This window comes from Castor canadensis, chromosome 11 (assembly GCF_047511655.1).
Source record: "Castor canadensis chromosome 11, mCasCan1.hap1v2, whole genome shotgun sequence".
In the NCBI taxonomy this organism is placed as follows: domain Eukaryota; kingdom Metazoa; phylum Chordata; class Mammalia; order Rodentia; family Castoridae; genus Castor; species Castor canadensis.
In genome coordinates this window covers 17,138,099-17,152,837 of record NC_133396.1, presented here as the reverse complement: position 1 = coordinate 17,152,837, position 14,739 = coordinate 17,138,099, and the positions used below count along the sequence as shown (strand labels likewise).

The window sequence follows — 14,739 nt, the reverse complement described above, 5'->3', positions numbered from 1 at the left end:
TCTTGGTCTGATTCTTTTTATCCATTGTGGTTCAAACTAGATCTCAGCTCTTCTCTTGTCACTTTTTCTCTCCAGTAACAAACATCTTCCCTCACCACAGTTCTCTTTCTCTTCCTAGGCACTTTTTATAATTTACACTTGGTTTACATCATTATTTTGTGTCTTCCTTACTAGAATATACAAGCTCCCTGTAGGCAGGGATCTTGTCTGACTTGTTCAACTTTGTACCTCCAGCACCCAACAAGTTGCTCAATGAGTTATTGAATGAATTAACACAAGGACTTTTGTGTGCAACAGCTCCAACACCAGAGTCAGAGTGTTGATGAATAAGACTTCTTGTGTCCTCAAGGTCATAACACATCAGGGAGACAAAGCCCAGCTCTCTGTAGTTAATGACCCTCAGTCTTACCTCAGTTTCCCTTCTTGCTTGTCTCTATAGCAACAGCTTGATTCACGCAGTTATGAAGACACAACAAGCAGAAGGAAGGTGACTTGAGCTCTTTTTTGTTTGTTTTTGTTTTTCTTTTCTTTTGTTTTTGAGACAGGGTTTCACTATGTAGCCCAAGCTGTAGCTTTGACTGGCCTTGAACTTGAGGTTCTTTTTCCTCAGCCTCCCCCAGGAATTACAGACTCACACCCACCTGTGGCTTGAATTCTTTTTATTTTTCCTTTAGAAGACTCTCTAGTACTGAATTATTTGAGTTCTTTTTTTTTTTTTTCTTTTTTAGTGGTGCTGGGGTTTGAATTCAGGACCTCACATTTGCTCTACCACTTGAGTCACTCCATCACCCCTTTTGTGGGGTATTTCTTGAGATAGGGTCTCAAACTATTTGCCAATGCTGGCCTTGAACCTTGATCTTCCTGATCTCTGCTTCCTGAGTAGCTAGGATTACAGGCGTGAGCCACCAGTGCCTGGCTATGTTTTAAGTTCTTAGTGATCTGATTGGAGCTAGCCCAAATTTCCCCCAGTGTGACCATGGGACAACTGTGGCTCCCATCAGAGCTGCAGGTAGCTCAGTTTACTTGTCATATATCAGGATGAAGGCCAGAATGGCAGTAGATAAAGAACCTAGACTGGCAACTCTCATTTCAGTTAGGGATTTCCTCAAGGCCTCTGTGCTTCTGAGCTGGGGACAAAACCTCATCCTCCATGTATAGGCCTCCCCTCCTCATAGGGGCCCTGGCCCAACTCATCCTGCCTGGCTCCCTGTGGATAACAGCTCTGTCAACTCCAGACAAAGAGAAATCACAAGAAGAATATCAACTGGGCACACTAAAGTTTGTAGCTTCCAGTTTAACCATTAGTTCATTTTCTCTTCATAAAGATCTATCTCATGCTGGGTGCCAGTGGCTCACATCGGTAATCCTAGCTATTCAGGAGGCAGAGATCAGGAGGATCGGGGTTCAAAGCCAGCCTGGGCAAATAGTTTTCGAGACCCTATCTCAAAAAAAAAAAAAAAATCTATCTCATGAAGGGTAAAGAACAGTTATTTACAGGTTAGGAAACTGAGCCCCAAAAGGGGAAGGGACTCCATCAGAGTCACACAGCTACTTACTGGGGGATCTTCTCTGTAGAAAGCCCGCACTTTCTCCTCCATCACCTTTCTAAATGAATTTGGTATATCCCTTTCCTGCCTGCTGCCCACCCTCTATGGCTGGCCAGGCACAATAGTGCACATCTGCAATCCCAGCTACTCAAACAGACCAGAGACAGGAGGATCAAGAGTTCAAGGCCAGGATAGGTAGACTCATGCAGTAAGAGCCTAGCAGGTGTGAGGCCCTGAATTCAAACCCCAATGCAGCCAAAAAAAAAAGTGCAAGGCCAGTGTGGGCCAAGTTAGTGAGACTATCTCAAAAACAAAATACAAAGGGACTGGAGTCATGGCTGAAATGGTAGAGCACTGCCTGGCATACGTGCATGAGGCCCCGGGTTCAATCTCCAGTACTAAAAAAAAACAAAACTGGATGCTGTGGGAGGTGGCTGGAGCAAATGAAAAATGTGGAGCTGGATTGTTTTTTTTTATGGTATTGGGATTTGAACACAGAGCTTTGTGCTTGCTAAGCATGTGCTCTACCACTTGAGCCAAGTTCTTGGCCCTTTTGCTTTGATTATTTTTTGAATAGGGTCTTGCATTTATGCCTAGGCCTGGACCTCCACAGGCGTGCCACCGTGCCCAGCTTTTTTATTGGTCAAAATGAGGTGTCATGAACTTTTTCCCCCAGACTGGCCTCAAACCTCAATCTTTCAGACCTCATTCTCCTGAGTATTGCAGGCATGAGCGACTGCATCTTTTGTTGGTTTGTTTGTTTTTGAGACATGGCTAAAGTGATCCGCCTACCTCAGCCTCCCAAATGCTGGGACTATAGGTGTGCTTCCTCAAAGCTTAGCTTTGCTTTGCTTTTCTTTCTTTCTTTTTTTTGTTTCAGGGCTGGAACTGCACAGTGCATCCCAGGGCCTCATCTAGGCTAAGCAAGTGCTCTAACACTGAGCTCTAAACCCCCAACCCTAGTTGGAACATTTTAGAGGGAGACTGGCAGGATGCACAGAGGAGTTGTCTGTGAGTGTGGAGTTGGGAAGGTTCCACTTGCTGAAGACCCCTCCAAACACGATGTCTCCATTTTCCTATCACTGTCATCTCAAAATAAGGGAAACAATTGACTTTCCATGGTGATTGGACCTAGGATCCTGCTCTTCTTTCTCTTAGAAAAGGGGTTAATCAGGCTTGAGCCAGGCACCAATAGCCACGCCTGGAGTACTAGCTACACAGGAGGCAGATATCAGACGGATCCAGGTTCAAGGCCAGCCCTAGTGAATAGTTTGAGAGACCCTACCTATCTCGAAGATGCCCAACACAAAATGGCTGGTGGAATGACTCAAGTGGTAGTGCATCTGCCTAGCAAGCATAAAGCGTGTGTTCAAACACCAGTACCATTAAAAAAAAAAAAAAAAGGCTTGAAAATACTAGAAAGAGCAAAAACAAAAAGGAAGGGGTGGGTTCAGAGAATGGCAAAGTGGATACAGGGGCTTGGGCAGGAAGATCCGTGCCAGAGACACCAGTTATATAGTAAGGGGATCTCAGTAACATGCTGACTTAACCCAGTAACAATAACAGCCAGCATTTCCTGAGCACTTTCTGTGCCAGGTACCATTCTAGGGTCAAACTCACAAAGCAGAGAGGCAGTGGAGAGTATGAACCAGGCAGTGTGACTTCAGCAGCCATGAGCTTGCCTGCTATGTTATTTTGCTTCTTGGAATTCCAAGGAACTGAGTTCTTGACCTGTGGCTTCAGGGAATGTAAGTTCTCTGTTGTTCTGTGCAGGACATCATGTATCATGTGCTTATGCCCAGGTGGCTTTTCATCATCTATCTATATATATGTACATATAATATACATACTTTTTTTTCTTTTAGTGGGGCTTGAACCTTGCTTGAGTCATTCCACAAGCCCTTTTTTGTGAATTTTTTTTTGAGATAGGGTCTGGCCAACTATTTGCCTGGGGCTGGCTTCCAACCTCAATCCTGATCTCTGCTTCCTGAGTAGCTAGGATTACAGGTGTGAGCAACTGGTACTGGCTGATGGTTTTTTTTTTTTTTTTGGTGGTGGTGGTATTGGAGCTTGAACTCAGGGCCTCATGCTTGCTAAGCAGGCACTCTGCCATTTGAACCACTCCACCAGCCCTTCATATTTTTGTGGGTCAGAAAGCTATTGTTTTGCCCTATCTTAGGAACAGGATACACCCACTCCCCTCTCCCCTCCCCGCCTTGGTCTTCTCCACATGCTTTACACTCCCATGTCAGAACTTACCTTACAGCTAAAGCCTGGACTATTGTAATACCTCCCACATGATACGCCTAGTCCAAGCTTGCCTTGCCTTGCTTTTTCTTTTCTTTTCTCTTCTCTTTTCTTCCCTCCCCCCCATCCCCCCATTCTCTCCATTCTCTCTCTCTCTCTCTCTCTCTCTCTCTCTCTCTCTCTCTCTCTCTCTCTCCATTCAGTTCTCTGTCTCTTTCTTTCATGGTAGGGATTGAATACAAGGTTTGTACCTGCTAGGCAAGCCCTTTACCACTGAGCTACATCCCCAGCCCTCTAGTCATTCTTTCTGACATGCAGTTGGGATCCTGTTTTCCTACTGTAAGAAGGCTTACAGTAAGGCTTTGTGCAAGCATGGACTCACGCCTGTAATCCCAACTATTCAGGAGGCAGAAAACTTGGAGGCTCATGAGCCAGGCTGGCCCAGGTAAGAACGTGAGACCCTGTGTGAAAAACTACTAAAGCAGCAGGGCGCTGGTGGTTCACACCTGTGTTCCCAGCTACTCAGGAGGCAGACATCAGGAAGATCATGGTTCGAAGCCAGCCTCGAGCAAATAGTTTGCAAGGCCCTATCTTATGATGTTATTTTTAAATTATTTTATATTTTCTATTTGGTGGTACTGGGGTTTGAACTCAGGGCCTCGCTTCCTAGGCAGTCGCTCTTACCACTTGAGCCATTCTACCAGCCTACAAGGCCCTATCTTGTAAATACCCAACACAAAAAAAGGGTAGGTGGAATGGTTCAAAAGAATTATTTAGTGCTGGGGGTGTAGCTCAATGTAGAATGTTTGCCTCACATCCACAAGGCCTGAAATCTTTAGTCCCTCCCCAGTCACCAGAGGATGGTATATAAAATTCCTAGTGCCTGTGCTCTGGTGTTGAGGCAAGCTAAGACTCTTAAAACACATATGACTTAATATTATATTTCAGACTGAACATCGTTCTCTTTCTCAGAGCCTTCTTTTCAATTGCAGGTTATTCACACCCTGGCCCACCGACCCCCAAATCCCTGCCCACTCATCCATTGTTGCTGATCAAGAATCGCCCAGGCTTTTCCCCTCTCATAGGTTAGCACAGGTTTAAAAGCATCTGGAAACAGGAGCTCTTTCAATGCTTCCACCTCATCCCTGGCCCATCATGCTGTTTGTAACTTTCCCCCTAACCTTTAAGAACCCTTTATTATCACCCCCACTCATCTGGATCTCCTGCCTGGATGCACCCACATGAGATACAAGAATCCGGATTTTCTGTTTGTGAGTGACTACAACAGTATCTGCCTCCCATCCTGTCTTCCAATCAATACCAAAGTTACCAATCCCTCTCCACCACACTCATTCTTCAAACCCCAGCTCACTGACTGCCTCCTCTAAGAAGCCTTCCTTAAACTGCCCTATCCTGCATTTGGAGTCTGTCTTCATTATAGCTCAGGTCTGTTGTATGCCCTGTGTTGTCTTCCTGTTTTCTTCACACCCCCAATGGACTGTGCATGCCTTCTGGCCAAGACTTGTGCTTGTGGCTTTTCACCTCTGTGAACCAGTATGAAGACACGGAGCAAATGTTGAATGACTGAATGTCCTTGTCAGGAAGGAGAATGGATGAATCTGGGCAACTCCACGTTCACTTCCACAAGTAGCTGCAGTTGTTCGGAAGGAACTTTACTTACATAGGTACAAAGGAGTGCAAACCTAGAGAGAGAAATTAGTCAGACAGATCCTGGTTCATATTTCACTCAGTTGCTAAATGGCTGTGTAACCTTGAGTAAGTTTCTTTACCTTTCTGAACCTTAGTTGCTTCATCTATGAAAACAGAACACTGCATCTTCACAGGGTGGCTTGAGATTAAATGAATTAATGCATTGAAATGGATAACTAAGCCTGGCAGACTGTCAGGGCCTCAACAAACGGTTCCCTTCCCCCCTACTTGAGTTTACAGACATGGGCTGGGAATTGCTTTGTATCTATTTCAGCTTATTTGGAAATAAGTTTCACCCTAATTTGTTTTCATCTTATTAACAGTTGTAGGCAAACCCCTGTTATGATGCATGGGTTTGTATTGACATTTGCCTTGGTTTGGAAAGGGGCGGATTTGGACGGGAAATGTGCACACACACTGAAAGTTTTGTGTGGTTGTGTTGGTGGGTGTGCTGCAAGTCCACTGAGTGGGGAATTAAATGTGTATTGTGTGCTGCATATGGGGGTAGGGGAGGGCTGGCCTGTTTGTGTGGCTGCGTGGGAAGGGTGTGTATGCAGCATGGAAACCAGTTGTCCAATAGCACTTTCTGTGTGGATGTAAATGCTTTTGATTGACCCTGTCCAAGAGAGGAGCCGCTAGTCCCTTGGAGCTGGTCAGCACTTGAAATGTGCCTAGTGCGACTAAGGAACTGAGGCTTTAACTGCATTCAGTTAAATAGCTACAGGTACACCAGTTCTTCACACCAGCTGATGTGTATAGCCCCCTCTTTCCTCTTCCACGTGAAACGCAGCCATCACGTCAGGACCCCCGCAGCTCAGGAGCCCCGCCCGCGCCTATACGCGTGTATGCGCGCGCGCGCGTGTGAGTCGTACAGAGGGGGCTGGGCCCCTCCCCCAAGTCCCCAGCGGAGCCATGAATCAGCCTGACAATGAGGTGAGTCATTCATGAACTGCTCCCGGCCGGCCCAGCAGGCGGGAAGCAAACGTCAGCCAGCCCCGCAGCCCTCCGCCTCCAGCCCCCCCAGCCCGCGGTGGGATCGCTCAGCCCCGCGCATTGCAGATGTGCGGAAGAAACTGACGCGGGCCAATCAACGCCCCGAAGCTCGTCTCTTCCGCCCCGCCCTCTGCGTGGCAATCCATTCATCCCCTAGCCCCTCTCTCCCCTCGGGTGGCTTGTGAGTCATCTTAAGATTTCCCTGAGGACGCAGACATCCAGCTCCTCCATCCTCTACGCTGCGATCCAACACCCACCTCCCCAGGCCCAGCCTAGTTTGTCCTTCAGGGCGGGGGAGGGGATCTGGGAAAAGGGGGGCCGGAGCCCTGGTGCAAGGCCCGACTTCAGTAGGGATGTAAGAGTGAGGCAGGGCTTAGGGCAGGTAGCAGCTGGCTGGTCCTGGGGCACAGGGGAGCAGGGAAAGAGATGTTGAAGGGTGCTGCCTGGAGCACCCGTGGCCGATAAGAAGGGGTATGTACTGGACAAGAGTTCTTCTTTCCAGGGAGGTCCCATTTGCGATCCTCCCCAGTGCCTAACCGTCTTTGGAATCCGGTAGCATTTCTTTCCTTTAATCCCTTGCTCTCTCCCCGCCCCTCCCCCCCACCAATTTAGCCCTGTCCTCTTGAAGTGAACATCACCTGAGGCTTCTGACTTGGACAGTTTGGTCCCATGGTGGTGTCCCTCACTGGGTCAGAAGCCTTAAAAGCCTTAAATGGCTGGAGGTGCAGCTCAGTGTTAGAGCACTTTTTTTTTTTTTTTTAGCATGCTGAATCCCTGGGTTCCATCCCCAGCACTCACCCAAACCACAGAAAAGAAAAAAAACAAAAACAGAACTGGGTGGGGAGTGTAGCGCAATAGTAGAGAATGTGTTTACCAAGCCCTGATCTCAATCCCCAGCATCAAAAAGTCTTGAAAAATTGGAAATAGCCCAAATGTCCAACTACACAACCACTGGAACTGATGTTGTGCAAGAAGATTTGATGCTATGGGAATATTTTCTTGGAGTATTTTCAGATTGTAAACTGGGTGTGGTGGTACATGTCTGTAATCCCAGATATTCTGGAGGCAGAGGCAGGAGGATTAAAAATTCCAGGCTAGCCTGGGGAAAGGTAACAGTGAGACTTTGTCTCAAAAAAAAAAAAAAAAACAGGACTGGAAGTATGGCTCAAGGGTGCCTTGGAAGGTGAAGCCTTGAGTTCAAACTCAGTACCACCATAAATAAATAAATAAAATCAGATTGTAAAATACTATGTACAATGCAATACAGTTTTTCTTTTTTTCCTTTTTTTTTTTTTTTTTTGGCAGGACTGAGGTTTGAATTCATGACCTTGCACTTGGGCACTCTAGCACTTTGAGTCATATCCTCCAGTCCATTTTGCTTTATTTTTTTGAATGGGGTCTCAAGTTTTTGCCCAGGCCAACCTGGACCACAATTCTATTTATGTCTCACCTAGCTGGGATGACAGACGCACACAACCATACCCAGTTTATTGGTTGAGGGGGGTCTCCTGAATTTTTTTGCCAGGGCTGGCCTGGAGTCTGAATCCTTCCCATCTCCATCTCCCAAGTATCTGGGATTACAGGCTTCATGAGCCACTGCACCACCTGCGATACAAGTTTTCTTTAAAAAGTGAGTAGAAGCTGGGCGCCCATGGCTCACACCTGCAATCCTAGCTACTCAGGAGGATCAGAAGGATTATGGTTTGAAGCCAGCCTCAGGCAAATAGTTCTCAAGACCCTATCTCGTAAATACCTAACCCGAAACAGGGCTGGTGGAGTGGCTTAAGTGGTAGAGTGAGATCTTTGAGTTCAAACCTCAGTACCACCAAAAGAAAAAGAAAAATGACTACAGATAAAGAATTTTGGGGTTTTTTTGGCAATACTGGGATTTGAACTTAGGGCTTCACACTTGATAGGCAGGAGTTCTACCACTTGAGCCACACTTACAGCCAGAGAAAAAGGATTTTTAAAATATTTACCTAATCCACTAACAATTATTCTTTATTGTATTATGGATCAAGGAGTGATTTTTTTTTCTTTGTACTTTTTGATTTCCCCCATCTTAGGAATTTTCTACAGTAAGAGTTTGTGAGTTTTTACAGTGGAAAAAATAATGTATTAAGTGTTTTTTTTTAAAGCCATTAATGGGGTACTAATGGGAATTAACCATAAAGGGTCATTTTATTATGATGAAAAATGTCCTAAAAATGGATTATGCTGATGATTGTACAACTTGGTAAATTTCCTTAAAACTGTTGAATTGTATATTTAAAATGGGTAAATTTTATGTTATGTACACTATACTTATAAATAAAGTTGTTTCAAAAATATTTAAACAAAAAACATTTGCTGGGCTGCCATTGCAGTCAGTCTTCCAGCCCAATGTGCTTTTAGGGGCTTTGAAGGAGCCCAGGGTCCGGAAGTAAGGGCGCCAGATAAATGATTTGCTAATTTCAGCAACCCTGGTCTGGGGTCCTTACCCATGCAGAATTCCTGGGGCAGGAAAACAGATTTGGGGATGGATATCTGGACATCTGGGTTTGTACCACAGTCGTCCCGTGTCCCCCCCACCCCCCCGGCCCCCAAGGTGATTCTACAAAGCCTGGGAAAGTGGGATGAGGAGGCGAGGTGCTGGAAACAGCCAGGCAACAGAGAATGGGGGCAAGAGGTCATTTCCCGTTTGGAAGGAAAATGCAGGCCCAGTGAGTGGGAGTGGCCAAAACCAGAGAAGCAGGCTGGAGGTGAGGCAGGAGGGGCTTGCTTACCTTTGGCCATGTTCCATGCCAGTCCTTCACAGAGGCACTCAGTGTCCATCCTCAAGGACACGAGGAGGATGTGCATTTTCACAGATGAGGAAACAGAGATGCAGCAATTAAGTAACCATCCAAGCTCACAGAGCTGGTAAGTGCCAGACCCTCAGACCAGGCTGAGGGCTGAATCTGTTGTTGAGGCACTTTCCAAAAAGAGAATGGAGTTCACTGATTAAACCAGTGGCTAAGTCAAGCTTTGGGCTCTGATAACTGGGGGTCAGACCTGGCATTGTCACTCCTTGGTTTTGTGGCTTTTGGCAAGTTCCTGAAGTCTCCTTAGCTTCAGCTCCTTCATCCTAAAAGAGAGGATGGGTCTAAAACAGAGGATGTAGCTCAGTGGCAGAGCACTTGCCTAAGTATGTGTTAGGCCCTGGGTTGTTTTTTGACAGCACTGGGTCTTGAACTCAGGGCCTCATACTTAGGCAGGTGGTCTACCACTTGAGCTACTCCTCCAGCCCTTTTTTATGTTGTAAATTTTTGAGATAGGATCTTGCTAAGTATTTGCCTGGGCTGGCTTTGAACCTACATCCTCCTGACCTCTGTCTCCTGAGTAGCTAGGGTTGCAGCCTGAGCCACCTGCGTCCAGCTAAGCCCCTGGATTTGATCCCCAGCACCACTTCAGAAAAAAGTGGTGGTGATGATAATAACGCCCATCCTGAGGGGACGTTGGGAGATAAAGTGTGTTGGCTGCTGCTCTGTCTAGTAGACATGTTTCACCACAAATGTGCAAGTTCCCTGTGAATGTTACCCTGTTGCTTGAAGATAAGGAAACAGGCTTTCCAGATAACAATGAACTGAGGATTTCCTCAATGCGTTCCCAGGATAAATGATTGATAAGGCATCTCTGCCTATTTGAGGGAGACCCCTCAGGTGTAGAGAGATCCTGTTTGGCATTGGGTTCTGTCCTGGCCGAGCCTCTTAGTAGTTATTTAACTTTCCTGAGCTTTTGTCTCCTTTTCTGCAAGGTAGAGCATACAATATCTGCTTTGTAGAGTTACTATGAAGATGATAATATATGTGACAGAGCCTTTCAAAAGAAAATCTCTCTCCTGATATGGTGGCACTTGCTTATAATCCCAGCACTTGGGAGGCTGAGGCAGGAAGATCACAAGTTTGAGTCCAGCCTGAACTACATATCAAGCTTTAGGCCAGCCTAACCCTGTCAAAAAAAAAAAAAAAAAAAAAGCTTCTCAATAAATGTTTATATAGAGCAGGGTGCCGGTGGCTCATGCCTGTAAGAATCCTAGCTACTCAGGAAGCAAAGAACGGGAGGATCGTGGAATGAAGCCAGCCCAGGCAAATTGTTCAAGAGACCCTATCTTGAAAAACCCTTCACAAAAATAGGGCTGGTGGAGTGGCTCAAGATGAAGGCCCTGAGCTCAGGCCCCAGTACTGCAGGTAAATAAATAAATGTTTATATAGAAAAGGGTATAGAATGCACGTTATCCAAATACTTCTTGCTGGAAGGGAAGGGATTTGGGAGCAGGTTTTATGTGCCAATACTCCCTGAATCTCCATATGGTGTGTAGGTCTACTGTGTCTTGTTCTCTGTTGTGTCATAACCTCAGGGCCAAGAGAGCTTTCCAGAATCACAGGGTCCACCCCTCTAATCATAGAAGGGAAACTGAAGCTTAGAGAGGACAAGGGACTTGCCTGAACTACAGTCAGACTTGACTTCTGTCCCCCAGGGGACATGGCCGTATTGTTTCCACAGGATGGTGAGCTCCTAAGGGCAGATACTTTTGTACCCTCTTTCTTCTCCCAGCATTCTTAGGGGCTGCTCTACCCAGAAAAGACACCCTAGAAGAGACGTGGGAAATGTCTGGTGACAGCTGTCATTTGCAGTGTGGTTGTCCATGTGGCCTTGACTTCTGAGCCGGCAGGTAAAAACCCCAGACAGTTCAAGAAATCCTGGGCCCCATTCCAGGTCCCAGCAAGAGGGCCTCCAAAGAGGAGAGGCTTCTTTCTTAGGCTATCCTTTAGGAGGGTCCCACCTCTGTCCCAGGCCTTGTGATCACCTGCTGTTCTTTAGCAGATAGCTGGCAGCTGAGAAAGGCTCTTGGTCAATGTACAATATGCAGACTGGAGGACTGGCAGCTTTCATTTGCTCTCCCTCTATATATACATATATATAAAATCTTTAATTTTTTTTTTTTTAGTTGCCATGACAAATGATGGAAGCTGTACCCAGAATAATCTTTATTTTTTATTGTTCTGGGAGCCATGCTGCTTGCTGGCTTTCCCTGCGCTTGGCAATTGCTGAGAGTAGAGATGGGGCCTGCCCCCAGTCTCTAGACTGGAAAAGCAGGAGGCAGGAGGTCTAGGAAGGGATATAAGACTTCAAGGGCTATGAAAGGCTCAGCTAAGCAATGACTAAGGACCTAGCCTTTAGCTAGGCCCTCCCTGTCTTGTTTGTTTGTCTTGAGCTACAACTGTAGAATAGAGTTAGCAGACAGAGCTGGAAAAGTCAGAAGTCATCTATACAACCATCTCCCCTCACACACACATTTTTTTGAGACAGAGTCTTGCTATGTGTCTCCAGCTAGCCTCAAACCCATGATCTTCTTGCCTTACCTGGGATTACAGGTAAAACCATGCCCTTTTTGAGATGAGGGAACTGAGGCCCAGAGGGCTGGTGGCTTGCCCAAGACCTCTGTCTGTTCTTCTTCTTCTAAACATCCCAGAGTCAAGCGTGACTGGGTGCTGGATGCTGGGCGGAAACTGGTTTCAATCTGCCTCAAGCCTAGAGGAGAAGGCCCTGGGGATGGGGAGGAAAGGGAAAGAAGAAAGAAATTGTTTTTCCACCCTTCCATCTCAACTTCACCTTGTTGGACCATCCAGAAATGTCTCTATGTGGAAGAAAGAAAATCTAATACAACTCTCTCATCTCATAGATAGATAAACAGGGGCCCATTTGTATCCTACTGCTGCCACCAAGAAAGAAAGAAAAAAAAGATCCGGGTGCCTGTGATTCATGTCTATAATCCTAACTACTTGGGAGACTGAGATCAGGAGGATCATCGTTGGAGGCCAGCCTGAGAAAACAGTTTGACAGTCTCCCATCTCCAAAATAACCAGAACATAATTGACTGGAGGTGTGGTTCAAGCGGTAGAGCACCTGTTTTGCAAGAGTAAAGCCCTGAGTTCAAAAACCCATCCTACCAAAAAAAAAAGAAAAGAAAAGAAAAGAAAGGTAAAAGGGCCCAGAGAGAGGATAAGACTTGTTAGGGGTCAAACAGGGAGACCTAGGCCAAACTCTTAGTCATCAGTAACATTTGCCCTTGCTTTATATCTGGGAGCACCTGGGTTTACCTTGAAATAAATTTTCTTCTGGCTCTAGAGCTCATTGTAAACAGCCCAATGACAGAACTGGGCCTCTCAAGGAATGAAGGTCCAGCCCAAATTTTGAAGCCGTCGCTATACTGGATATTGTCATATATGCCATCATACCTAATTTGGGACTCACAGAGTGTCAGGACAGCAGTCCAAGTCCTGCTTTCCAGATAAGGGGATCAAGGCCCTGAGGGAAATGACATCCAGCAGCATACTAGGGTAGAGTTGTCCTGAGGACCCAGGTTTCCTCATCTCCTGACCTGTTGTCATCATCATAGTCTTCTTATCCTTCTTCTTTGCAGGTCCCCACAGTACCTAGCATTGTGCTGGCCTCATAACTTTTCAATGTGCTCAATAAAGTCTTACTGAATGTAACGTATAAGACGTCTTTGTGTGCAAGACGCCTTTGGCAATTTTTAAAAGCTTTGGAGTACATATTATGTTTGATAAATATCTAATAAATGATTATTACTCAGGTTTATTAGTTCAGTTCTTCCTCATTCTGTATTACTTTCTGCCTGAGGCTGTGTTTAGGCAGAACTGGACTATTTCCACCTCAGTCACTCTTTGGAGGCAAGGAGGGCCACCCCAACATGGCCCTACCAAGGACCAGAACTGTGGGCTAGACCATTCTGGCTGGAGTCTCTGGAATCCTGCCCACAGATCTGGAGATTTCCATTCTAGAGATATTCTGGGTGAGAGTTTGGAGGTGAAGGCACATTGGGAACTGGGTACCCTGTCTGATTTCCAGGTATTCTAACCCTAAAGAGCACAGACCCTGGGGGAGCCAGAGGTGTGGAGGAGGTAGCTGCTGGCTGTCAGCTGAGCAGTATCTAAAAGTGGGGAGGAAGGTGGCTTTATCTCCTGCCCAAGTCATGGCCAGGACATTCTGATAATTCCAAGCAGGAGTAGCAACTCCCAGAGCCCCTAGCAGTGTGGCTTACCACTCCCTATTCACCTCCCAAGCCTTTTTCAAAGTCCAATTGTGCTACCACTTGTCAGGCTATAGGTTAAATGGCTGTCCTCTGAGATTTATTTCCTTCTACCAAGAGGACAAATTCACCATGGGTTCCATGGCCAGGAATTCCCCAGTCAGCTATTGGATCCCATGCATAGGCACAGTCTACATGGAGAAACTAAAGTGATGGTTAAGGAGACAGCCTCTCAGTCTGGCACTGGTGGTTCACACCTGTAATCCTACTTGGAAGGCTGAGATCAGGAGGATCATGATTCTAGGCCAGCCCAGGCAAATAGTTCCTGAGACTCCATCTCCAAAATAACCAGAGCAAGAACTGGAGGTGTGGCTCAAGCACTAGAGCAGATGCTTTGCAAGTGTGAAGCCCTGAGTTCAAATCCCAGTCCCATACCACCCCCCCAAAAAAAGGAGACGGCCCCTCAACCCCCATTTCTATGGTGGAATGGTCCCAGCAATGGGCTCTGCCCACCCTAGGGACTCATAATAAAAACAGATCTATTCTCTATAAAGAACTTTAAGTTCTTTAGAGCCTGAGGTATGTCTGTATCCCCAGCATCTACTTCAGGAGCCAAAGAAACATATGTAGGGAAAAATTCTGATGCATTAAACCCCTACTTACCTGAGAGGGGGAAATCTGATGTTTCATCAGGACCCCGCATGGTAAATTTTCTTTTCTCTCTTTTTTTTTTTTTTTTTTTGGTGCTGGGGATTGAACCAGGGCCTGACACATACTAAACATGTACTCTACCACTAAGCTACACCCCCCAGCCTCCCATAGGGTACATTCTTGTGATCTCTGGGGCATTTGGCTTCTGGGAGACCATGTGATAATGTCAGAGACTGCCAGAGAAGAAGGTTAGACTTGTGGACTTGGGAGACCTGCTCCACCAGCACTCGTTCCCTGTGTTTGGGAGCACAGAGACCTGGGTTTGAATCCCAGTTCTCACTTGTATGAACTCTATAATTCTGAGCCTCAGTTCTGTCATCTATGGAATGGGATGTGCCTAGCTAAGGTGCTCCATTTGACCATCACCAGATGGGGGAAATCCCAAGAAGGGAGACTCTGGAAACTTCCAGTGACCCCAAATCTTTACTGAGCACCTACTATGTGCGAAGCAATGTG

General features: G+C 46.3%; 1 long non-coding RNA gene across 1 annotated transcript; it reads left to right on the top strand.

Moving 5' to 3' along the window:
• The first annotated feature begins 9,137 nt into the window (after positions 1 to 9,137).
• Positions 9,138 to 13,365, top strand: LOC141413703 (uncharacterized). The gene is made up of 3 exons (XR_012438511.1): positions 9,138 to 9,398; positions 11,073 to 11,190; positions 12,202 to 13,365. It is a non-coding gene; the product is annotated as an uncharacterized lncRNA (long non-coding RNA).
• Positions 13,366 to 14,739: the final 1,374 nt, after the last annotated feature.